Source organism: Castor canadensis, chromosome 8, assembly GCF_047511655.1.
Source record: "Castor canadensis chromosome 8, mCasCan1.hap1v2, whole genome shotgun sequence".
NCBI classification, from domain to species: domain Eukaryota; kingdom Metazoa; phylum Chordata; class Mammalia; order Rodentia; family Castoridae; genus Castor; species Castor canadensis.
In genome coordinates, this window is record NC_133393.1 from 44535477 (window position 1) to 44563175 (window position 27699).

Here is a 27699-nt window from a genome sequence, read left to right on the forward strand (position 1 = left end):
CTTTCCCCTTACCCCCATACTTCTGGGCAGAACCTGTTCTGCCCTCTTGTTCTCTGATTTTGTTGAAAGAAAACATAAGAGATAATAAGAAAAGCAGCATTTTTGCTAGTTTGAGATAAAGATAGCTGTAAGAGAGATTCCTAGCATTGCTTCCATGCACATGTACAATGCAACCCACAGTGGTTCATCTCTACCAGACCTCTTCACTACTTCCTGCTCCCCATCCCATAGTGGCCTCTGCCAGTTTAAGATTACTGTATTCATTCCTCTACAGTGAGCACATCAACCACATTCAAGTTTTAGGTTTCCTTCCCTTTCCCTATTCCTCCTGTGCACATTCTCTGCTTGTTTGACCCATGTCCAATAATATTACTGCATTTGTTTTAGGTCTATAATCTGCATATGAGGGAGAACAAGCAATTTTTGGCCTTTTGAGCCTGACTAACTTTGCTTAAGATGACATTCTCCAATTCCATCCATTTACTTGCAGATAACAAAATTTCATTCTTCTTTGTGGCTGAATAAAATTCCACTGTGTATAAATACCACATTTTCTTAATCCATTCGTTGGTAGTGGGGCATCTTGGCTGTTTCCATAGCTTGGCTATTGTGAATAGTGCCGCAATAAACATGGATGTGCAGGTGCCTTTGTAATAACCTGAGTCGCATTCCTTCTGGTATATCCCTAGGAGTGGTATTGCTGGATCATATGTCAGAGCTATGTTTGTTTTTTGAGAAATCTCCATATTGTTTTCCAAAGTGGTTATACTAGCTTACATTCCCACCAGCAATGTATAAGGGTTCCTTTTACCCTGCTTTGTTGTTGGTGGTGTTTTTGATGATAGCTATTCTAACAGGAGTGAGGTGGAATCTTAGTGTGGTTTTGATTCGCATTTCCTTTATGGCCAGGGAAGATGAGCATTTTTTTTTTCATGTGTTTTTGGCCATTTGGATTTCTTCCTTTGAAAAAGTTCTGTTTAGTTCAGTTGCCCACTTCCCTATTGGTTCATTGATTTTTGGGGAGTTTAGTGTTTGGAGCTCCCTGTATATTCTGGTTTTCAGTCCTTTGTCTGATGTGTAGCTAGCAAATATTTTCTCCCACTCTGTTGGTGGTCTCTTCAATTTAGAGACCATTTCTTTTGTTGTGCAGAATCTTTTTAATTTCATGTAGTCCCATTTGTCTATCTCTTAGTTGCTAGGCTGCTAGAGTTCCACTGAGGAAGTCCTTGCCTATTGCTTCCAGAGTATTCCCTGTTTTTTCCTGTACTAACTGCAAGGTTTCAGATCTGATATTAAGTTCTGTAATTGACTTTGAGTTGATCTAGTACAGGGTGACAGGCATGGATCTAGTTTCAGTTTTCTGCGTGCAGATAACCACTTTTCCCAGCAACATTTGTTGAAGAGGCTGTCTTTTCTCCATCATAAGTTTTTGGTGCTTTTGTCAAAAATAAGGTGGGCATAGCTGTGTGGATTCATATCCGGGTCCTCTATTCTGTCCCATTTGTCTTCATATCTGTTTTTGTGCCAGTACCATGCTGTTTTTATTGGTATAGCTCTGTAGTATAGTTTGAAGTCGGGTATTGTGATACCACCAGCATTGCTCTTTTTGCTCAGTATTGCCATGGCTATTCTTGGTTTTTTGTGTTTCCAAATGAACTTAGGGTTGATTTTTTAGTCTCTGTGATGAATGTCATTGGGATTTTGATGGGAATTGTATTGAATATGTAGATTGCTTTTAGTAATATAGCCATTTTTATTATGTTGATTCTACTGATCCATGAGCACAGAAGATCTTTCCATCTTCTGTAGTCTTCCTTGATCTCTTTCTTCAGGAGTTTGTAGTTCTCCTTGTAGAGCTCATTTATGTCCTTTGTTAAGTTTATTCCTTGGTATTTGATTTTCTTGAGGCTATTGTAAATGGAATTATTTTGCTATATTCTTTCTCAATTTGTTCATTGTTGGTGTATAGAAAGGCTACTGATTTTTGTAAGTTGATTTGGTAACCTGCTAGATTGCTGAAGCTGTTTATGATATCTACAAGTTTTTGGGTGGAGTTTTTTGGGTCTTTGAGGTATAGGGTCATGTCATCTGTAAATAGGGATATTTTGACTGTGCAAACCCTTTCTAATTGTACTGTACAGAACTTGCCAAAAAAAGTTATGTTTTACCAAACCTGATAATAAACTTCAATACTCAAATCTTTCTACTCCGTAGTCTTCTTAGATCTCTTTCTTCAGTGGTTTGTGGCTCACCTTGTGGAGGTCATTTACATCCTTTGTTAAGTTTATTTCTAGGTATTTGATTTTTTTTGGAAGTTATTATAAATGAAATTGTTTTTCTATATTGTTTCTCAATTTGTTCATTGTTGGTGTATGGAAACACTGCTGATTTTTGTAAGTTAATTTTGTATCCTGATATATTGCTGAAACTGTTTATGACATCTAGGATTTTTTAGGTGGAATTTTTTGGGTCTTTGAGGTATAGGATCATGTTGTCTGCAAATAGAGATACTTTGACTATTTCTTTACCTATTTGTATTCCTTTTATTTCTTCTTCTTGCCTTATTGCTCTGTCTAGGAATTCCAGGACTCTTGTTTTTCTAGGAGTTTGAGATGTAGCATTAGGTTGTTTATTTGAGATCTTTCTGTCCTTTTAATATATGCACTCATGTCTATAAACTTTCCTTCTAGGACTGCTTTTGCTGTGCCCCATAGGTTCTGGTAGGTGGTGTTTTCATTTTCATTAACTTCCAGGAAACTTTTGATTTCCTTTTTAATTTCTTCTATGACCCACTGATCGTTGAGCAATGTGTTATTCAGCTTCCAATTATTTGAGTATTTTCTGCTGTTGTTTTGGTTTTTGAGTTCTACTTTTATTGCATTGTGATCAGATAGAATACAGGGGTTATTTCTATTTTCTTATATTTGCTGAGGTTTGCTTTGTGCCCTAAGATATAATCTGTTTTGGAGAAAGTTCCATGGGATGCTAAGAAGAATGTATATTGTGCTGTTGTCAGATGAAATATTCTGAAGACATCAGTTAGGTCCATTTGATCTATGGTGTTACTTGGTCTAGGATTTCTGTGTTGTTTTTTTATTTGAATGACCTATCTATTGGTGAGAGAGGGGTATTGAAGTCTCCTACTATCACTGTGTTGGAGTCTATATGTGCTTTTAAGTCCTTTAGTGTATGTTTGATGAAATTGAGTGCACTGACATTGTGTGTATGTATATAGGTTGATAATTGTTATTTCCTTTTGATGTATTGACCCTTTTATTAGTATGAAGTGTCCTTTGTCTCATTTGTCCAATGTAAGTTTGAAGTTAATAATACAGAAACACAGATACACACACACACATACACACACACAACCCACCAGGTACTATTGTATGAGTAGTATTTGGTTCCTTCTGTCCACAGGGTTAGTTGCAATTGGGAGGTGAGGTAAGTCTGCCAGTTCATGTAGGGTGGTTAGAGCTGCTGCTGTTTTCACCAGGTGGCAGCTACTGTGTTGCCCTTTAGTTGCAACTCTGTTTGATCAGCTCCTCCCCCAGTAAGGTGGGGCAATTAGTTTTGAATACTGCCCTCTGTCCCACGAGATTAGCTCAGGGATCCACCACCTGCCCCACTTTGGGAGGTTGCTTGTTACCCCCACCCCCTGCCCCCACTGTCTGCCTTTGTGCCTCTCCCAACCTCTGCTCAGCGCTAGTGGCTCCTCTGGGAGATTGGCTTGTCACCCCACCCCCACTCTCAGCCTTTGTTGCTTTTCCCACATTCATTCACTGAGAGTTTGGTTCCTTCCCCTACCCCCATTCTCCAGGGCAGATTCAGTATTTCACCCCCACCTCCACTGTCAGTGTTAGATAATAGTTTGCTGTTCATGTTTTTCAGTTTTGTTATGGGAGGGTTCACTCTGCCCAGGGGCTGTGCAGGATTAGTTTCCTGAGGGCAGGTAGGGGAGTCATGTGTGTTGCATGATGGTCACCCGTTCAATCTGCAGATTCACACAGCAGCTTTGGAACTGACTTGTGGGGAGAAATGACACAGCATAAGGAGGCTTTCCATGTGTTAGGGTCCGGAATGTCTCAGAGTTTGATTCTGATTGTTGCCCTGTCTTCTGCTTGTTGGGAGAAAAAGAAAAAAAAAAAAAGAGAAACTTCCAGGGGGCTTTTTTCCCAGGGGCAGGACATGCCTCGCTAGCTGTGCCATATGGGATATTTGCAGCTATTAGGTTCAATTAAAGGCTGATTTAAGGGTCAGTCTTTGAATTTTATGTGCACCTAATGTGATGATGGTTATTATTTTAGCTAGAAGCAATCAGAATTACCCAAGTGTAGCTTCAACGTCTCAAGGTAGTTTCTGAACTCATGGAGTTTAAGATTTCTGATTCCCTGCCTTAACTGCCATCTTGGATCTTTCAAAAAGCAAAAATCTTCTTCCTTTTCCCAGCTATGTCATCCAGGGAGGACCTCTCCCCGTCTTTGCCACCATCTTCCAGAACACCAAGTGAAGGCAGCCTCCTCTCCTCTGTCTTCTGGGGCTGCCCTGTCACCAAAGTCTATACTTCTGGCCTTCTCTCAGCTAGACCTTTCCAACTTTATCTCTGCCTCTTCCCCTCTATTAGTTTGTGTTCCCAGTGGGTCTCTCAGAGTGTGAATATTTCTCTCCCAGACCCCTGAGTATTTTCTTCCTGGAAAATAATTCCCCCATTCTTTCTGAATTTCCAAATCCTCCCCAACTGTGTTAACTGTCTCTTGCTGCCATAACAAATCATCACAAATATACTGGCTTAAAACAACCCAAATTCACCATCTCCCAACTCTGTGGGATTAGTGGCCACTGTATTCCTTGGCTCGTGGCCTCTTCCCTCTGTGTTCTTATGTCATACGTTCTGTTGCTCTCCTGAATTTGAAGAACATTGGGCTTGTGTGATCACACTGGGCTGTCTGCACAATCCTGAGTGATCTGTCTATTTAAGATCAGCAGGTTAGCGAGCCCAGTCCCATCTACAGCCTTAATTCCTCCTTGCTCACTAACACTAACACAGCATGTTCGCAGGTTCTGACATCTTTAGGGAGGCATTATTCTGCCCACTACCACATTAACATATACACACACATACACACGTGTGTGTATGTATGTGATCTATATCATGCATATATAAGTACATTTATAGAATAAAGACATCATGGTTACCAGCTAAGCTATGTGTACATCCATGCATATATGTAATTTCTTATTTACAAAAATGACTTCATTTTGCCCACACACATTTGTTTTTTTTTTTTTTTTTTTTTTTTTTTTTTTTTCATTTTTCTTTTATTATTCATATGTGCATACAAGGCTTGGTTCATTTCTCCCCCCTGCCCCCACCCCCTCCCTAACCACCCACTCCACCCCCTCCCGCTCCCCCCCTCAATACCCAGCAGAAACTATTTTGCCCTTATCTCTAATTTTGTTGTAGAGAGAGTATAAGCAATAATAGGAAGGAACAAGGGGTTTTGCTGGTTGAGATAAGGATAGCTATACAGGGCATTGACTCACATTGATTTCCTGTGTGTGGGTGTTACCTTCTAGGTTAATTCTTTTTGATCTAACCTTTTCTCTAGTTCCTGGTCCCCTTTTCCTATTGGCCTCAGTTGCTTTAAGGTATCTGCTTTAGTTTCTCTGCATTAAGGGCAACAAATGCTAGCTAGTTTTTTAGGTGTCTTACCTATCCTCACCCCTCCCTTGTGTGCTCTCGCTTTTATCATGTGCTCATAGTCCAATCCCCTTGTTGTGTTTGCCCTTGATCTAATGTCCACATATGAGGGAGAACATACGATTTTTGGTCTTTTGAGCCAGGCTAACCTCACTCAGAATGATGTTCTCCAATTCCATCCATTTACCAGCGAATGATAACATTTCGTTCTTCTTCATGGCTGCATAAAATTCCATTGTGTATAGATACCACATTTTCTTGATCCATTCGTCAGTGCTGGGACATCTTGGCTGTTTCCATAACTTGGCTATTGTGAATAGTGCCGCAATAAACATGGATGTGCAGGTGCCTCTGGAGTAACAGTCTTTTGGGTATATCCCCAAGAGTGGTATTGCTGGATCAAATGGTAGATCAATGTCCAGCTTTTTAAGTAGCCTCCAAATTTTTTTCCAGAGTGGTTGTACTAGTCTACATTCCCACCAACAGTGTAAAAGGGTTCCTTTTTCCCCACATCCTCGCCAACACCTGTTGTTGGTGGTGTTGCTGATGATGGCTATTCTAACAGGGGTGAGGTGGAATCTTAGTGTGGTTTTAATTTGCATTTCCTTTATTGCTAGAGATGGTGAGCATTTTTTCATGTGTTTTCTGGCCATTTGAATTTCTTGTTTTGAGAAAGTTCTGTTTAGTTCACATGCCCATTTCTTTATTGGTTCATTAGTTTTGGGAGAATTTAGTTTTTTAAGTTCCCTGTATATTCTGGTTATCAGTCCTTTGTCTGATGTATAATTGGCAAATATTTTCTCCCACTCTGTGGGTGTTCTCTTCAGTTTAGAGACCATTTCTTTTGATGAACAGAAGCTTTTTAGTTTTATGAGGTCCCATTTATCTATGCTATCTCTTAGTTGCTGTGCTGCTGGGGTTTCATTGAGAAAGTTCTTACCTATACCTACTAACTCCAAAGTATTTCCTACTCTTTCTTGTATCAACTTAAGAGTTTGGGGTCTGATATTAAGATCCTTGATCCATTTTGAGTTAATCTTGGTATAGGGTGATATACATGGATCTAGTTTCAGTTTTTTGCAGACTGCTAACCAGTTTTCCCAGCAGTTTTTGTTGAAGAGGCTGCTATTTCTCCATCGTATATTTTTAGCTCCTTTGTCAAAGATAAGTTGCTCATAGTTGGCCCACACACATTTGTATTTCTTGACCTATGATAGGGTTCTATTTCAATCAACCCATCTTAAATGGAAGAGATTATTACATGGAAAACATATTTCATCCACCTAACCCATGTACATGCTACTTAATCACACAGTGAACCATCCTGCATGGGTTGTGTCCCCTCATAATTTTGGGGCTGCCTGGGAGCTTTTGCTCACTGGCTAATATCAGGAGAGACAATGGGACTGTGGATCTGTTGGCCTGCAAAAGATAAAGGGCAAAATTCAAAGTGTGGTTTCTTGTAAATACAAAGTGCTTTTGTATCACTACAAAGTTGAAATATTATAGTTCATAGAAAGTCAGAGACTGTGTGTGTGTGTGTGTGTGTGTGTGTACATTCATTTGTAAACCATTTTTCCTATTTGCTAATGCATTATAAAAGATCTATGCTGTTAAAAATTCCTGTACATTATCCTTAAGGATGTATAATAGCCTATTGTATGAAGTCCCATAGTCTGATTAACTAAACTTCTTTTTGAGCTCCATTATTTGAGGTATATAAGCATTGCCATGATAAACATATACCATTCCTAAATATCCATCTAAGTCCTGTGCTATGGTTTGATCTGCAATGTCCTCTAAAAGCTCCTGACTTTCTCCCCAGTGCAGCAATGCTCAGAGGTGGGGCTTTGGAGGTAGTTGTATCATGAGAACTTTAACCTCATGGATGGGTGAATCCATGAGTGGATTCATAGCTGGATAGGCTAGGAAGGGAAGGGAGATGGTGGAAATTTAGAAGGTAGGGCCCAGTGGGAAGAAGCAGGCCATTGTTAGTGTGCCCTTGAAGGGAATGTTTTGTCACTGGCTCTTTCTCCCTCTTCTGTGTTTCCTGCCTTCCTGTGAGGTGAACAGCTTTGCTCCACCACTCACTCTCTACCATGATGCATTGTCTCACCCCAGACTGGAACCATGAACAGAACCAAATGACCACGGGCCAAACTTCTGAAACCATGAGCCCAAACAAACCTCTCCTCTTTTTAAGTCAATTTTTCTCAGGAATTTTTGTCACAGCAATGAAAAGCTGACTAACACAGCCTACATTTCATTCTTTCACTTTCATTTTTGTTTTCAGTGAAAACTTTATTTATCTGAACTTTAGGGAACTAAATACTTGACATTTACCCAAAGAGTTCTATTCTTCATTATTTGATTTCCTGTATTTGCCTGGCATGTCTCGCAGGAACACTTTCATTTGTTTGTTATTTGGACATTGTGCAAGGCATTCTGCTGGGCCTTAACATTTGTGTTGCACCTCCCTTCAGCCCTGTGCCTACGGTGTCAGGAATATGTGTGAAACTCACTAATAAGTAAACAGTTTATTAGGAAACAGGTGCCAAATAGCAGAGCATATTTCTCCTACCACCTTCATTTACTTTGGCATTAGCTCATCATCCTTTGTGCTGATTCCCTAAGGAAGAGGCTTCCTTGTTCCTCCCCTTCACCTGTGCCTGGTGAAGAAACTAGTAGACTTTCATATTGGAAATGCCATGGTAAGTTCAAATGGTTTTATGAAATGGGTCAGGGGTTCAGCTCATGGGCGTGAGAGTTTAGGACTCTGTTCTTTTTTTTTTGTGGTGCTGGGATTTGAACTCAGGACCTCATGCATACTAGGCAGGCACTCTACCACTTGAGCCAGTCCACCAGCCCTAGGACTCTATTCTTTAATACTTACATGATCTATAACAGAAAGTTGGAAATGCTTTTTCTCCCTGAATTTCAAAGTCTCACTTGAGAACCCAAGAGTTTTCAAAATCAGTGTGAAAGTTTTGACTGACAATAAATCTAACAAAACATATCTGTGTCAAATCAAATAATAGAAGTCATACTGAATATGAATGAGGAGAATACAGGGCCCTAAGAGCTAAAAGCTTAGGGCCAGGATTAATGATAGAGAAATTCCTGTAATTATGGCTTCTGACTTTTAGAGGCATATTGAAAACAACCCTTTTGGGTATCCTTGCAAAAACGAAAAAAGTTATCAAAATTGTAAGGAACTAAAATGGCCGTCCTGTTGACTTGGGGCTTTGAACTCCATCCTATCTCATCATCGGTCTCATGATCCAGTGGTTGTGAGGTAGAGACCATGATTCTTACCTCCATATCCTGCTCAGTGTGCTTGGGAGAATCAGTGAAAAAACAGACCCCAAATCTCTGTGTGCTCTTGGGGATGCAGGAAGTCACAAGATAATGACAAAAACGTAAATGATCTAGAGTAACAGTGTATAGAAGAAAAAGGATTCTAGGATGGATGAATGGAGGGTAGTCTGGGTGTTAAGTAGCATGGTACAGGTTGGTTTTGTGGACATGTTGATGTTTTGGCACAATCTTGAAGCAGGTGAGTTTTCCGTCTGTATATGAGAAAGAAAAGGGTTCCAGGAAGAAAAGCCAACCCCAGGGGACCACAGATCACTTCACTACCTAGTTACTTGGCTGCTCAGCTATTACCTCCCCTGGGCAAGAGAAAGTCCACTTCTCTAATCTTGGTCTCCTACTCCCCTCAGGTCTTTGAAATCTTTTCAGCTGGGCTTAAGCTCAAGTCAAAAAAGCTTCCCCAGGACAGGTAATGGGAGTGGGAGCCAGGGCCCTCAGCATCCCTTTGAGCAAAACATCTACAAGACAAACACTCCTTTTTTCTTGCTAATATTGGCTAGCTTTATTTTATCACTCTGGTGCATTATTATGGTAATAGAGCCTTAGCAAAGACTGATAAGATTGTGGACTTAAAAAAAGTCTTAATTAGTATGTTCAGTGGATTCAGGAAGAAGTGGATAAGCACCCACAGAGAGGGCAAGAAAAGGAATTCTGGAATAAATACAGTGAGTGTGTCCTGTTCTTTGCTTATGATAGGATTTTTTTTTTTTTGGTGCCATTTTATAAACTGTGCTTTTAATGACTCTGGCCTTTGGAGTTTTGTGATCTTGCCTCAATTTGGAAAACTGGCTGTCTTCATCTTTTAGGAGTGCTGATTGTCGTGGAGAGGAAAGAAGGACTTAAAGCTGGGAAGATCTTTCTGCAGAAAGTACTCAATGCATCAGTCGAGGTGACCTGAGTCAGGAGCCCAGACTCCTCTCCAGGTCAGGGGAGTTCAGGTCTAAGACCGGCATGAAAAAGAATAAATCCAAATATATCTGAGAAGACAGAAGCTGCTCCCTTATTCCAGCCCAACAGTTATGACAAATGAAACACAGCCTAGAACAGATAATGAAGAAATTTGAATTATTGCTATTGTTTCTCATATCCCTGAGACTCTTGAATTAATATAGCAAACCAAGTCTGAAGATAAAGAGCCAGAAGCTTTATCAAAGACATGATGTCTGGCAGAACGTATACTCTACTAACTCAAAGTCTAAGTGGTGGTTTTATATAAGAAGTGGCGTGGACTTTTTTAGGGGGGTTAATTTGCTTATCTTCATGTGAAGCCATGGGTGTTTGACAATGAAGTTTTTGAAACTTTTGCTGCTGGGTTGTCATATGTTTCCTTTTTATATTTAGTTTACCTTTATTTGCCTTCTGGAAAAGACAGGAAGTTTCTCTCTCTCTCTCTCTCTCTCTCTGGAATACTTTTTTCCAAGGGGGAGGTGGAGGTGGGGTGTGTGTGGATGATTTTATAAATTCTTGAGTAACAGTGTGCCGAGAAAGTAGCTTTAAGCATTGATCTATGTAAAAGCTCATACTAGCGTTAGGACGTTATGCAGCCAGGACTGCCTAGTGTTATGCAGCTTGAAAGGCATATGCAGTAAATGAAGAAATGCTTGAGCTTTACATTTAAAATGTTTTAGGGGCAGCTTTAATTCTAGACATATTTTGCATTTTTCTCCATTGCAATACAAACAGGAACGGTACTTTTTTCTAACTTGACTCCCACTGCACACAAATCACTATGATAATATGATTAGCTCTTTAGATATTTTATGTGAAACAAAATATTAATCTTGTCCAAAATATGGAACTATACATTTGCTAGACGACTTGGAATTTACCTTATAGATAGGAACTGTTTCTTAATTTTGAGAAATTTCTCCTTCTGGCCATATTTTTAGTATACCAACACATTACTCTTTCTATGTTTTTAAGTGTCTTCATATTCATGTTTGCATTTTTGTATAAAATAGTAAAATATAACTTGTTTCTAATGATCAAATTTTTTGACCATAGTTTGTTTCTTAGAGGAAAGCTATTTATTAACAAGAATAAGTAAAGCACTGTATCAAAACATGTAATCATTGATGTCTTGACAATAAAATTAAGATCACAGTAGAATTTTCCAAGACTCTACTGAATGGAGTAGAACAAAACAAGAAGACACAATCACTCAGTTTTTTTTTTTCTTTTATTATTCATATGTGCATACAGGCTTGGGTCATTTCTCCCCCCTGCCCCCACCCCCTCCCTTACCACCCACTCCGCCCCCTCCCTCTCCCCCACACCCCCTCAATAGCCAGCAGAAACTATTTTGCCCTTATTTCTAATTTTGTTGTAGAGAGAGTATAAGCAATAATAGGAAGGAACAAGGGTTTTTGCTGGTTGAGATAAGGATAGCTATACAGGGCATTGACTCACATTGACTTCCTGTGCGTGTGTGTTACCTTCTAGGTTAATTCTTTTTGATCTAACCTTTTCTCTAGTTCCTGGTCCCCTTTTCCTATTGGCCTCAGTTGCTTTTAAGGTATCTGCTTTAGTTTCTTTGCGTTAAGGGCAACAAATGCTAGCTAATTTTTTAGGTGTCTTAACCTATCCTCACCCCTCCCTTGTGTGCTCTCACTTTTATCATGTGCTCAAAGTCCAATCCCATTGTTGAATCACTCAGGTTTAATCAAATTTGCTTTCCTTGTTTATAACATTATGATGCAACAGGTTAATTCAACATACATGGGACTTGATGGTCTTAAATGTAGAAATTGTTCCAATGCTAATTTCTTCAAAGAGATTTCAGTAGTAAATGCTGTGAAATGTACATTAAAAATAATACATAAATCAGTCTAACTTTAATATCTCTTTGTGCATGCTACAAGCCCACAGATCTTTAGTTCCTATTGCTACACCACTAGACTTCCAAAACAGACAACCCAAACTATCTTATTAAAATGAAATAAAATCAGAATCTGACATGACAATCTGTTTTGTCCCCTTTCCTTCTCTATACTTCCCCTGAAATGCCTCCCTTCTGTGGATAATCATGGGTGTAAAGGAGAGCATCATTGAATATTCACTCTTTCTCCCATAGTCTCATATGGAAACAATAATATAGTAGTTCTTAAAGCCTGAACGATGACGTGATTGCTAGAAATCACGTGTATTTCCCAGGTTTTAATATGGCCTTTGAGAGAACAGAGCTGTGCATGTGGGTGTTTTGCAGGTATGCTGCACGCTCCTCATGAACAACACAACAGCTAAATAAACCCTGCATGAATTTAACTTCTTTCAGCACTCATGCATTTATACATGAATAATGTCAGCTCTGTACTTACTTTGTCATTCTTGACCATGAGCTCACACAACACACCAGAATGCAGACATTTGTGACAAGGGGTGTGAAATTCAGAGCAAGTTCCAGGAAAAGCAGTTGGCTTTCTTACCTCAAGGCATAAAATTATAGGCCTTGTGCCAGCTCTCTGGACACTTGGTGCTGTACTGAAGCTGACTTCCCTCTTATTCCCAAGGCCACTCAGGAAGCAGAGGCTGCTCAGGTGAGCTGGTCATTCACTTGTAGGCATAGCTTGGCAGGTCTGCCACCTGTGAGCTGTTAGGGCTGTAAACATTACTAAGCTACTTTCCAGAAAGTTATGTAAAGAGTCGCTAATGTTCCCTGAAGAGTTCCCTGCATGCTGGCAGGCCCAGGCCTGTGTGAATGCTTCCCTCACTATTTATGAGCTGAGTAGCTCAGCTGCTGTGAAAAGCTGTCATTTCTCCCCTGGGTGTGTAGAACCAGTTTGTCCAGAGTGCCAGGCCATGAAGTTGAGGCTTATCCAAAAGGAGGGGCTGGTGAAAGATATTGTGGAGAAAGTCAGAGACCATTGCTTGTTTCAACTTTAGGAGGAAGAGAAGGAGAGGGCAGAGGAAAGAAAAGAAAAACTACCTTATGAAGTTCTTTCAGTTCTCTGTGGTTGCAAATGATGGAACCTCCTCTGTCCTTCAGCAGAGATGGGAGGAAATGAGGGATTTAGTTATTGGGAGAGGAAGCAGGATTTACTTGTTGCTCACTGCTAAACCAAGCCATGGGCAGGACGATTCTTTGATCAACTTTCATCCCTTATAGATTAAATTTCCTTAGGGAAATCTCAAAGTTATCTAAAGTGAATTAAAAAAAACACCCTTTCTTATTCTGAAAAAGCTCTGTGTCTACATCTAAAAGAACCTCATTTGGATTTTTAATTGGTGTAACTAGGAAGGGATGCTTTGCTATCTATCGAGGGAGTAATACCTCTCCTGTCATTAGAGTAAAAATACATACAAATCAATAAAATGAGGGAAAGTTAGGAGCTGCCTTTTGTGGTCTGCAGAGTGCAGGCTGTCATAGTTTTTTAGTCAGCCTGCTTGCACAAATGCAAATGTTGAGACAACTTTTCATAATGCTGTATAAAGGCAACCTCGCTAGGCATTGATCATGAAATGGACTTGCAAATGACTGCGCTTGCCAGCATAAATCATAGCCACCCGCAAAACAGAGGAGCTGGGCCAGAGACGGAGTTGTTTTTCTTGAATTCTTTCTTAATATATCTGTTTTTGGATTTAAAAAAAAAATGATTCTGACTGTCAACTGGGATTATTAGACTGTGTAATGATATTTTTTATGTCCAAACATATGAATAAAATTACTTTTTCACCATGTATATTATAGTTATACATGCTTTCTGAAAGTAAATTAACATAGAAATAAATCTGTGATGTCAAGAATATGCATTAACCTGTTTGGGCTTTATAAATATGTAAAAATAGCACCTAGCTCTTTGCCACTCCATGGTAGGATAATATATTGAACCTAGAACTGGACGCTTTGTGTATTAGAGTATGCAATTATATTGATTCAATCCAATTTAACAATTATTATTTTTAAATAGTGTGTGTTTGATGTCATACCTGGTGCTCTCAGATAGACAATAATAGACTCTGATGTGGTCTTTCCTTTATGTGGCTTTTAATCTTGCCTTATCTACTGTGACTTACCTACTGTTGCCTGGGCTGACGCCACAATTCTACCTCTTTCCAAACTACTCTTTATACTTTTTTCTAAAGAAATCCTTCTTAGCCTTCTACCTTCTTCTCTTCTTTTTGACTCATGAGATCTTCAATGTTACTTGCCTCAGGACCCAGAGCTGTGGTCAAAGGCACTGTCATGGTGACACACAACTTGCTTACACATCTCTGATTTGAACTGGCTGCTCCCCCTGCCCAAGTGGCATTTTTTTTTTTCATTTTTCTTTTATTATTCATATGTGCATACAAGGCTTGGTTTATTTCTCCCCCCTGCCCCCACCCCCTCCCTTACCACCCACTCCACCCCCTCCCGCTCCCCCCCTCAATACCCAGCAGAAACTATTTTGCCCTTATCTCTAATTTTGTTGTAGAGAGAGTATAAGCAATAATAGGAAGGAACAAGGGGTTTTGCTGGTTGAGATAAGGATAGCTATACAGGGCATTGACTCACATTGATTTCCTGTGCATGGGTGTTACCTTCTAGGTTAATTCTTTTTAATCTAACCTTTTCTCTAGTTCCTGGTCCCCTTTTCCTATTGGCCTCAGTTGCTTTAAGGTATCTGCTTTAGTTTCTCTGCATTAAGGGCAACAAATGCTAGCTAGTTTTTTAGGTGTCTTACCTATCCTCACCCCTCCTTGTGTGCTCTCGCTTTTATCATGTGCTCATAGTCCAATCCCCTTGTTGTGTTTGCCCTTGATCTAATGTCCACATATGAGGGAGAACATACGATTTTTGGTCTTTTGAGCCAGGCTAACCTCCCAAGTGGCATTTTTGAAGCCAACACCATCTCCCCGGGAAGAGTCTTCCTCACTCCTTAAGGAGTCTGCTCATGTGTCATCTGTGAGCAAGACTTCTTGCTGCCACCTCCTTCCTTCTTCTTGATTTCCCTTCTACAACTGTTCCCATGGTCCATGAGCGTAATCTGTGTGCTTGACTAGCCCGAGAGCTCCTGGAGTGCATTTGTCTTATTCATCTTTGCCCTACCACCACATAGCACACCTGGGTAGACATCTATCATATGCTTGCGCAATGCTCAGTCTCTTCATCACCTGAAGAATGGCTTTCAAACACCCCTGGCCTGCAAGTAGTTTTCTAAGATCATTACTTACATTAGCTTCATGTTACTATAATGAAATACCTGAGGTCATTAACTTATACAGAAAAAAAATCTTATTTTGGCTCATGGTTCTGAAGACTGCAGTTCAAGATTGGGTCACCAAACACTTTGGGCTTGTGGTACAGCAGACTGCTCACATCATGAGCCAGGAAGCAGATGAGAGGTGGAAATGGACAGGAGTCCTGCTTATCACCTTTGAACAACACCCCCACAATGACCTAAGGACCTCTCATTAGGCTCCACCTCCTAAAGGTTCTACTGCCTCCAACAGAGTCACCCTGGGGGCTAAGCCTACTTTCAAACCGTAGCACTAAGTTCAAAGAATCCTGATGGATCCCAAATTATCTAAAATAGTAGTGTCCATCAATGAAGACTGCTCACCTTTGTCTCTTCCTGCCTTCCTTGCCTTGTCTACTGACTGCTTTATGAGAGAGTGCAAGTTTCATGTACCAGTCCCCAACCTAAGGCTTTATGTCAGTCCTGTCCTCCTTAGCATACAATACACACCTCACCTTTGCTTACAAGCCTGGGTGCAGCCTTGCCCTCTAATTCAGCCCCCCTTCCCCCAACACTAGGTTGTCTCTCTCTCATTCACTGTGTCAGACACATAGGTCTCTTTTGGTTCCTAGAATGTACCAGATCCTTCTGCCTGGAGGCCTTCACATCTGCCATTCCATCTGCTGGAACACTCTTCCTTCCATTTTCCCTGTGGCAGGCTCCTTATCTTTCAGATGTCAGCTTAAATGCCACCTTCTTAGAGAGGCCTTTCCTAAGCACACATCCTCTTGCCTCCCCCACCCTTCTCTCTAGGACTGCATTCTGCTTTGTCCTTCAAAGCAGAATCACAAGTGACAAGTTAGTGATTTTTATTTCCTCCCATCCTCTCTCCCTTTTTTCCCTCTCTCCCTCCTTTCCTTCCTTCTCTTGTTTCTCTTTCTCTCTCCCTTCTTTCCTTCCCTTCCTAGTTTACTCATTCATTGTCTCTCTCTTTCTCTCAGGAACTTCTCCATTCCTTGGCAACAAGGACCATGTCTGTTTTTCATTTCATTTTGTTTTTTTCCCTTGCTATGTCCTCTAAAGTCTATGACTTATATTTATTATAAATATTTCACAAATGTCAAGTGTTTTTCCAGAATAAACTTATAAAAGGGCTTCCTTATGAACAGATTCTTATGACAACTAAATGAAATAACAGTACAAATTGTTAAAATTACTCTAACGTTGTTTTGGACTGAATGTTCAGATCCCCCTAAAATTCATAGGCTGAAGCTCAACCTGAAGTGTGATAATTTTAAGAGGTGACATCTTTGGGAGACAATTAAGTTTAGATGTGATCATGAGGTAGGGACACCAATGATGGTTTAAATGCCCTTCTGAGAAGAGGAGGAGAGAAACGGAGGTCTCTTATTCTGTCCATGGACACACACCAAGGAAAGGCCAGTGAGGACACATTGAGAAGGCACCCACTTGCAAGTCAGGGAGAGAGACTTCACCAGACCCTACCATGCTGCCTCCCTAATCTTGGAAAACCATATCTGTTGTTTAAGTTCCCAGTTGGTGCTGTGTTATCATAGCAGCCTGAGCTGACTTGAAGCACTTGGGCCAGTCTTTGTACCCATGATGACTTTAGTAGTTAACTTAACTGGCCATTCTCTTTTATCTTCCTTTCCTATCTGCAACTTGCATGGATTCCCCATGGTCTTTGGTTGTGTTTGGTGTGTTCACACTCACTCATACCCCGTCTCCACACAAACAGCACATGCAACCTTCACAAAAAGACCTGAGCTTGACCCCATCTAAAACCTAATGTTGCTTTAAATGAGACCTTTCAGTGATATTTTAAAGAGAGGGCTCAAGAAATATCCAGGGCTGAGAGGAAGGGATCCTCAGGTTTACCCAATGGAACGACTTTTCCATCTTTCTGATAAATGTGAACTGTAATGGGAGCACATGGCATTGACCTTGATGCACCAGCAGTGAAGAGACTCTCACACTCCTCAGCCCACTTCACACAATAGGGCATTGCCTGGAATATGAAGAATGCTGGGCCTGTGCAAGTGGGCTCCATCTCACCGTCCTGGGTCTTCCCTTTCACTGCCAATTCTTTTGTATTCACTCAACAGCTTACATTTTCTGAGAACAGATTTCATTGCCTCTCACCTCTCTCAGGCCCTTCATGGTGAAGCAAGCCCTAAGGATTTGTTTCTTTTATGTAGGCTTTCTGCTGTGAATACTGCTCAGAGAAACAACAGCAAGCTCCATATAATTGCTAATAATGAAATTTAAAATATTGGCATGGCACATGAAAAACCAACTCGATCCAAGCCCTTTGGGAAACAAACCAGGATGTAAATGATCCCAGTGATTTTGTGGTCAGCTCTGTGAGGTCTGCTCAGAATGAAAGGTGATTCTTGGAGCAAACATATTATCAAAAGGGTTTGGTAACTTGTGCAGATTAAAGAAACAAGAAAACAAAAAGCACAAACCAAAGTGAACCCAGGTCAGGCAGCCTACACAGTAAACTCAACTTCCACTTTGCTTCCAAATGCCAGAGAATGCCTGTCCCCACTGGAAACTCAGCACACCTTTGCTTGCCGATGAGTCTCACCAGGTACCAGCTCTTATTAAGAAGTCAGAGTACTTTTCACTGTGTTTTGAATTTCTGGAGCAAATGTTGATTCAAAGCCTTCTGTGTGCCAGGTGCCATGAAGCTCTGCAGCCCTCCCTTGGGTCCTGTCTTTGGAGTAAGAGAGCCAGGGATGCCAAGAAGATGCCAGGTTGGACTGTCTGGTGTTCCTCCACTTTTTGACCAGAAAGACTTTCAACCAAGTTTTCAATTCATTAGACATTTGCTGCAGGTATGACAGTCACTGGGGAGACAAAAGGAATTCCATGTGATCCTAGCTCTTCAGACATCACACGTTGGGCACAGACTGGCTTTTGGGATGTATTATAAGGGAAAAAACAAAGTACGTTATACCACTCTTGGGCGTATATCTGAGGAATTTAAGTCCATATATAAAGGAGATCCCTGCACACCCATGTTTACTGTGGCACTATTCACAATAGCCAAGGTATGGAATCAGCCTAGGGGCCCATCAACTGATGAACAGATAAAGAAATTGTAGTCTATATACACAATGGAGTATTTTTTCAGCCATAAAGAAGAGTGAAATTATGTCATTTGCAGAAAAATGGATAGAACTGGAGATCAACAGGTTAAGCAAAATAAGCCAGACTTAGAAAGACAAATATTGCATATTTTCTCTCATATGAAGAATCTAGACTTAAAAAAACAAAATGACAAGAATGAAAAAGAGAGACTTTTTGGGAGAGGGAAAGCAGCTGCTATGTGTGAAAGAAGAGGGTGATGGGGGTGATTATGATTGAAGTTCATTATAAACATGTATAAAAATAGAATAATGAAGCCCATTAAAATGTATAAAATGGTGGGGGGGATAAGAAAGAGTATTAGAGGGGTGAATTTGATCAAAGTACATTATATGCATGGATAGAAATATCACAATGAAACCCTTTGTACAATTAATCTATGCTAACAAAAAATAAGCCCCTAGACTTAGGGGGATAAAATATAATGTAGAAGAAGAGGAAGAGGAAGAGGAGGAGGAGAGGTAGGAGGAGGAGGAGGAAGCAAAGAAGAAGAAGGAGGAGGAGGAAGAAGAAGAAAAAGGAGGAGGAGAGGCCAGTATGGGTACTTCCATGTGAATGGAATTCCACATAGAATACTAACATGTGAGTGATAAAAGGATATGTGGTGCACATGGGAGTGTGTACCCATGTACGCACATACACATAAGTGCTACACATGCCAGTCTATCTGGTGACACCAGTTGCTTTGAGGAGGAAGAACTGATTTGAGTTTATTTTCTTAAGGTACTCAGCACTCTCTGAAATTGTCTTCTGTACTTATTTATTAACTTACTTATTGCCTGTTTCTCTCACTGGCGTGCAGATGCTCACTCACAGCTGCAGCTCCAGTAATGACAACAGTGCTTGGTGCATAGCCACGAATCACATTTCAATCTTTGATGGCTGCACATTCCACAGTGGCCCATACTTTATAATATAGCTGAAAAACTGTCACCTAGTGATGTCATAACGCAGCACATTTCTTACCTGTCTAAAGTGATACTGGTGTAAACAGAACTATACACTGTCAGTTGTATAAAAGTGTAGTATACACAGGCATGGCATTCTATATATTTGAGAGTGTCAGTAAGTGACTGTTACTGGTTTATGCATTTACTATGCTTTTTTGTCTTATTCTAAAGTGCACACATTTTATTTATTAAAATGTGGTGCTGAGCTGGCAGCAGGCTCATCCATGTTTACTGCGTCCCTTGATTATATGGACAGTCACATCTAGCAACAGACCCAGACCAGCTAGCTTTGTAAGTGCACTGCAAGCTGTTTGCACAAAACAAAATCTCTTAACAACACATGTTAAGCATATGTCCCCATTGCCAAGCAACTCATGGCTGTATTTTAGTTACTTGGTGTTTTTTAGCACTTTTGTTTCTTTAAATGAATGAGTGGAGTGAGGAGATGAGGGGTAGGTTAGAGTTTGCAGATGGGAGAGAGAGTCTTTCTTTTAACACTGTTGTTTTATAAGGCATGAATAATTTTTTTACTTTGAAAAAATACAGTACATGCAAAAGCAGAGACAACAGTGTAACAAACTTCAATGAAGAAATGATGATCAACTCATTTTGTTTTATCCCTCTCCTCTCACTGGTCTCTTCCTGCCTGAGATTATTTTGAAGATGTCAACCATCATTGTATCTATCAATATTTCAATATGTAAACCCTAATTATAGTACATTCCACATGCAAATATATATAAATATGATAAATACGTATATTTTATTATTATATAAAATATATAAATATATAAATGCACACATATATTATTGACAGTACTGGGGTTTGAACTCAATGCTTCATGCTTGCTAGGCAGGCACTACCACTTGAGCCACTCTCTAGTCTTTTATGTTTTCATTATTTTTTATGTGGGGTCTGACACAGGCTCTGGCATATGCTCTGTAAACAGTGGATTGGCATTTACACAATGCAAGCTAATGGATAAAAACTAATTAAAAACTAATGCTCTTGAGGGGGTCTCCTCAGACCTTTTTTTTTCTTCTTTGCCTTTTTTTTTTTTTAGTGCTGGGGTTTGAACTCAGGGCCTTATGCATGCTAGGCAAATGCCCTACCACCATGCCATCCTCCCAGGTCTGGACCCTTTTCTTCCTGGAATTCAGGCTACACCAGTGAAGGCAGCTATCCCTAAATCACTAAACATCAGCCCATTATATCTACAGCATGGGAAAAGCAGGGTTACCATAGGCTCTATTACACCCAAGAATATTTTGATTCATACTTGAAGCCTGCATTGAAAGGGGGTATTTTGACTCCCAAAGGAAATGGTGACAGTCCTCAAGACTTTTCTGATACTTTTACACAGTCATCAAGACGCTAGGCCACCTTACAAATCGTGGTTAAAATTGAATTCTGGGTTAGCAGGGAATTGAAAAACCACTTGACAAGATATTATAGACTATAAAGTACATGTAACATGATTTACTTTTATAGAAGTTACCATAACTTCTGCATCTTAACAATGTTGTTTTCTATACAGTACAGGTGTGTATTGCTTAATGATGGGGTGGGACTATGTTCTGAGAAACATGTTCTTAGACAGTTTTGACCCTGTTCCAACACCACAGAGTGGACTTACACGAACATAAATGGTCCAAATACATCACTTGAGGTGTCCTTTTAATGCAGTCAAGGGAAGAAAAAACCATGAGTAAACATAAGGCCTCTGTCAACATTGCATGTCTTACTGTTTTTCAGTAAACATTTTTTTCAATAAATCGAATGAGTGCTCTCTAAAATAATGATAAAAGAATAGAAGATGCATAAACCTGCAATAGTCATTTATTTGCCATTATCTAGCCTTATGTTCTGGACATAATTTTATGTGCTATGCTTTTATGTGACTGGCAGGGCAGTAGGTCTGTTGACAGTAGCATCGCCACAAACATGTGAGTCACAAAGCCTTGTGGCAAGACTTTCTGTAGTGAAGCATTATTAGGTTACAGGAATGTTTCAGCCCTAGTACGATCTTTGAATCTATCTTTCTTCTTTCTTTCTTTCTCCTTCCTTCCTTCCTTCCTTTCCTTCTTCTCTCCCTCTCTTTTTCTTCCTTTCTTCCTTTCTTTTTCTTGGCCAGTACTGTCACTCTACTACTCAAGCCACTCTGCTAGTCCTTTTTTTGTATTGAGTATTTTTGAGATAGGGTCGAGAACTATTCGCCTGAATTGGCTTCAAACTGTGATCTTTTTTTTTTTTCAAGATAAACCTTTCCTCCTTTTTAATTTTTAAAAAATTTTTATTTTATTCATATGTGCATACAATGCTTGGGTCATTTCTCCCCCCTGCCCCCACCCACGCCCTTACCACCCACTCCACCCCCTCCCTCTCCCCCCACCTGCTCGATACCCAGCAGAAACCATTTTCCCCTTATCTCTAATTTTGTTGAAGAGAGAGTATAAGCAATAATAGGAAGGACCAAGGGTTTTTGCTGGTTGAGATAAGGATAGCTATACAGGGCATTGACTCACATTGATTTCCTGTGCATGTGTGTTACCTTCTAGGTTAATTCTTCTTGATCTAACCTTTTCTCTAGTTCCTGGGCCCCTTCTCACATTGGCTTCAGTTGCTTTAAAGTATCTGCTTTAGTTTCTCTGCATTGAGGGCAACAAATGCTATCTAATTTTTTAGGTGTCTTACCTATCCTCACCCCTCCCTTGTGTGCTCTCGCTTTTATCATGTGCTCAAAGTCCAATCCCCTTGTTGTGTTTGCCCTTGATCTAATGTCCGCATATGAGGGAGAACATACAATTTTTGGTCTTTTGGTCCAGGCTAACCTCACTTAGAATAATGTTCTCCAATTCCATCCATTTACCAGTGAATGGTAACATTTCATTCTTCTTCATGGCTGCATAAAATTCAATTGTGTTTAAATACCACATTTTCTTAATCCATTCATCAGTAGTGGGGCATCTTGGCTGTTTCCATAACTTGGCTATTGTGAATAGTGCTGCAATAAACATGGGTGTGCAGGTGCCTCTGGAGTAAACTATGTCACATTCTTTTGGGTATATCCCCAAGAGTGGTATTGCTCGATCAAATGGTAGATCAATGTTTAGCTTTTTAAGTAGCCTCCAAATTTTTTTCCAGAGTGGTTGTACTAGTCTACATTCCCACCAGCAGTGTAAGAGGGTTCCTTTTTCCCCGCATCCTCGCCAACACCTGTTGTTTGTGGTGTTGCTAATGATGGCTGTTCTAACAGGGGTGAGGTGGAATCTTAGTGTGGTTTTAATTTGCATTTCCTTTATTGCTAGAGATGGTGAGCATTTTTTCATGTGTTTTTTGGCCATTTGAATTTCTTCTTTTGAGAAAGTTCTGTTTAGTTCACTTGCTCATTTCTTTATTGGTTCATTAATTTTGGGAGAATTTAGTTTTTTGAGCTCCCTATATATTCTGGTTATCAGTCCTTTGTCTGATGTGTAGCTGGCAAATATTTTCTCCCACTCTGTGGGTGGTCTCTTCAGTTTAGAGACCATTTCTTTTGATGAACAGAAGCTTTTTAGTTTTATGAAGTCCCATTTATCTATGCTATCTCTTAGTTGCTGTGCTGCTGGAGTTCCATTGAGAAAGTTCTTGCCTATACCTATTAATTCTAGAGTATTTCCTACTCTTCTGTACCAACTTTAGAGTTTGGGGTCTGATATTAAGATCCTTGATCCATTTTGAGTTAATATTGGTATAGGGTGATATACATGGATCTAGTTTCAGTTTTTTGCAGACTGCTAACCAGTTTTCCCAGCACAAACTGTGATCTTCTTGATCTGCCTCCTGAGTAGCTGGGATTACAGGCATGAGCCACTGGTGCTTCTCCAGTACAATCTTACGAGACCATTGTTGTCTACCTGGCCAATTGTTGAGTGAAATGTTGTTATGTGTTATTTTGTATAAAAGAAGACTTGCTCTCATTCCTTTGATAGTGCAGTTATGCAAACCATGTTGGAAATCCCTGCTTTGTAACTGCTTCCCAGGACAGAGTCTTAGTCATGTTGTCACTCAGGTCCGCTATCTGCAGATTAGAGCTCCACCTTAGTTGTACCAAGATGATGCCAGCAAGCCTATTGGTTTCACAATTACTGCAGGTTAATGTTTCCCTACTTCCTCTCTTCCAGTTTTGTCTGACTTTGGGAATGTAGGTGAAAACGAAATTATTCTTTGAGTCTGAATCTGAGAGGGTGCATAGGATTGAGTATGTGGACTGAACTGATAAACTCCTTTTTCCCCCTGAAATGTTGGTGGCCTGATTTCTTTGCTTGAAGTCAATCAGTTACTAGATTCTGTGTAGGGCTTGGCATGTCACAGGTGTGCCGCTCTTTTGATTCCACAGGGCCTTCCTTCAATATCCTTTTCCCCTCTCCATAAATCCTGATTCAGCTTCAATTTCACTTTCTTTAAGACACCTAAGAAATTAGGTGGCATTTGTTGCCCTCAATGCAGAGAAACTAAAGCAGATACTTTGGGACAACTGAGGCCAATAGGAGAAGGGGACCAGGAACTAGAGAAAAGGTTAGATCAAGAAGAATTAACCTAGAAGGTAACACACATGCACAGGAAATCAGTGTGAGTCAACTCCCTGCATAGCTATCCTTATCTCAACTAGCAAAAACCCTTGGTCCTTCCTATTATTGCTTATACTCTCTCTTCAACAAAATTAGAGATAAGGGCAAAATAGTTTCTGCTGGGCAGCGAGGGGTAGGGGAGGGGTAAGGGAGGGGGTGGTAGAAGGGGGGAGAAATAATCCAAACAGTGTATGCACATATGAATAAAATAAGAATTAAAAAAAAAGATTCTCATGCCCTCAAAAGAGGCAAGTAGATTATTCTGCAGCCCTCCCAAGCCAATGGCTTTGATTCTAATTCTGGGTAAGATACTAGATCTGTCTACTGAAGGGATGGTTCAAAAATATTGAAAGAAAGCAAGGGTCTTTAAAAGCCTCATGTGTTCACACAGCATGAGTCACATGTTTGGGAACAACTCGTCTCCTCCTCCTTCTCCTCCTCCTCCTTTTCTTCTTCCTCCTTCTCCTCCCCCTCCTCTTCTTCCTTGAGTCAGGGTTTCACTCTGTAGCTCAGGCTGGCCTGGAATTTACAATCCTCCTGGCTCAGCTTCCTGAGTGCTGAGATGTGGTGTGAACCACCACATCTGGCACATTGTTCTCTTTCTGCAGAGTTGTAAGACCCCTAGATACAGGTAACTCAGAACAGTAGAAAGCAGCCTGTGCTAGGCCCTAGGAAATACAGCCTCAAATTCTTGCCATTTTCTAACCTCATGATCTAGAGCAAGTTGCTTGCTTTAGTACTTCATGTATAAAACAAGGGTAATAAACCAGGCACAACGGCACACACTGGTAAGCCCAGCACTTGGGTGAATGAGGCAAAATGATTCCAAGTTTGAGGCTAATTTGGTCTACATAGCAAGATCTTGTCTCAAAAGCCAATAAAACAAAAGAAAAATAAACTTACCCCCCCAAAAACCCCAACAATAAAGCAAAAAATCAGAAAACAAAAATCAAAGATAATATTAGTTTCTGGAACAAGGTAAAAAAAGATAAATTAATAATATCTTCCTTGTATGAATTGATGGGAGGATGAAAGGAGATAAAGAATATTAAACAGATTAGAACATGGTCAGGCAACAAATCCAACATATGTGAATAATGGCCACACCAGAAGAAAAGGCAAAAATAAAGAAGTTTTAAAAAATGCAATTTTAGGCTGGAATAATGAAAAGAGAGCACATCGTCTTACGAGAAGTGATGGAGGTGCCAGAAATGTTTAGATTGGAGAAGGAGAGCCTCAGGTGTGGAGAAGAATGAAATCTGTCAACACATAGACCAGGGGTGGGCAAACAGCCCAGGGGCTAGATCTAGTCCACTCTGTGTTTTTTGTGTGTCCTGTGAGGTAAGAATGTTCTAATTTTTAAATGGCTACAAATATCAAAGGAAGTTTACATCAAATTCAAATTTCAGTGTTCATAAGTTTTATTTGAGCATACCACCTTCATTCCTTTATCTATTGTCTTCTGCTTTTCATTACAACAGCTGAGTTGTTGCAACAGAGGCAATACAGTCTGAAAACCTCAAAATATTTACTCTCTGAGTACAGGAAAAGTTTGCTGGCACCTGTAATCATCAAAAGCTTTTATATAAAAGAGGAAACAGACTTGTTCTGTGTGCTCCAAGAATTTAACTAGAAACCAATGGTAAATGGATAACTAATTCAATAGAAAGAACTTTCTAGTAATCAGTTACCAAAAGGTGGAGTGGGCTATTTTGTAAAGTGGCAAGATTCCTGCTATAGTAACGTTTAAGCAAAGCTGTATGATTATTTCAAGGGGTATCGGAATAATTCAAGCACAGGCTGGAAGTTGGGCCAAAAGCCATGTAGAACTTTTTCTACACTGATTCTATGATTTCAAGCTTTTTCCAATTTTCTTGTCTCTCAAATCCCACAATAAGTATTTATAGGCAGAAATTTATTTAGATGAATCAATGGCTGTGAAGGATAATGACCTCTTTGAGAATTGATGGATGTAATAGAATTTCACAAAAGGACAAAGTTAAATAAACATTTTAACACTCAAATATTAAGTATTCACACTTTGACTAAAATTTTAGGCAGTTTTTTTGGACCCAGCTGAATTCTAGTCATAGGCTCAAATCCCCAGTCTGTATAAACTCTGAGACCATGTCTAGCTTAAAAATCACAAGTTAGCCGAATTCCGTCAGTGTGTTCCATTTTGGGTAATCATGCCCCTTGTTCCCCAGTGTCTTTTACAATTTTTTGAGAGGTACTGCCCTATTCCTTTATGTGGAAGACTGAAGATGACCTCCTATGGAGCATGTGACATCCAAGAATAAGGTCTCAGGACTTTTGAAATCACTCTCATACAGTCAAGTTCTGCACAGTGACTTTGCAGTCCATGATGGTGTTCCCATAAGATTATATTTTCTATGTGTATCACAGCCATCACAGGCATCTTAGCTTGTGATGTTATGCTCTACGGTGGTCACACAATGGAATTTCCTTACAACACACTTCTCAGAATGCATCCCTGCTCAGTGACTCAGGTGCTTACAACTCACAGGTAGATCATTCAAAACACCATTCTCATTATATTACAGCCCAATTGTGGCCTAAAAGGCTTTAGTTATATTATTGCAATGACTGACATTTGTGGCTTACTTAAGAAATTTGATCTTTATATCAGGTTTTTCCTTCCTCATCTGCTCTTTCTAATTTTGTAATATGAAGACTGGTTTTTAATAATGTTCGAGGTTCTATTGACCATCAAATATGGATGGATTTATGTGGCTTTTATAAATGAAATAATTTGTGCATTGAGTAGTTTATGTGCTGGAAGAAAGGCTTGATGTGAGTCAAACTGTGTCTTTGTCACACATGTTCAAACAATGCATTTCTCTTCTTAGTGATAATTTTAGTGTGTGGTCTCAAAAAATTGTAATCATGCTATTTGTAAAACAAATGGTTTTAAGATGTTTTTCTTTCCAAGTCAGGCCTATTGTCTGTTTTTGTGAATAAAGTTTTATTGAAGCACAATATGGTTCACAACTCCTAAAATATTTATTCTTTAACACTTTCAAAAATTTGTCAATTGTGGCTCTATGCTATGGATAGCAACTTGTGCAAATAAAAATGTGCAAAGGGCTGGTAGAGTGGCTCAAGTGGTGGAGCACCTGTTCAGCAAGCACGAGGCCCTGAGTTCAAACTCTAGTATGGTGAAAGAAAATTCCTTTTAGAGCTGTGAGTGTGGCTCAAATGGTAGAGTGCCTGCCTACCAAGCACAAAGCCCTGAGTTCAAAACCTAGTACTGCTAAAACAAATAAGGGTGAAAAGAGGGATTCTTCTTCACTGTGTACAGTGCATTATGCTTATAATCCTGTCTACTTGGGAAGCTAAGAGAGAGGATTTCAGTTAGAGGCCAGTCTAGGCAAATAGTTTGCAAGACCCCATTTCCAAAAAAATAACAAGAGCAAAATGGACTAGAGGTTTGGTTCAATCTATAGGGCAACTGCTTTGCAAGCACAAAGCCTTGCGTTCAAACCTCAGTCTCATAATCTTTTTTCTTCTTGAAAAATAATCTGCAGATCATAGAAAAATACTTTTCTTATTAGATAGAGATTATCAAAGTCTGTAAGCTGAGCAGAAAAGATTACACAGTTCAACTGACTGTTCTTCTACCCAAGTAGATAGTTGTGATTGTTAATAACCAGATTCTGAATAGTAGAGAATGACCTACAGAATCCAACTTGTGATATGCTGAGGAATTTAT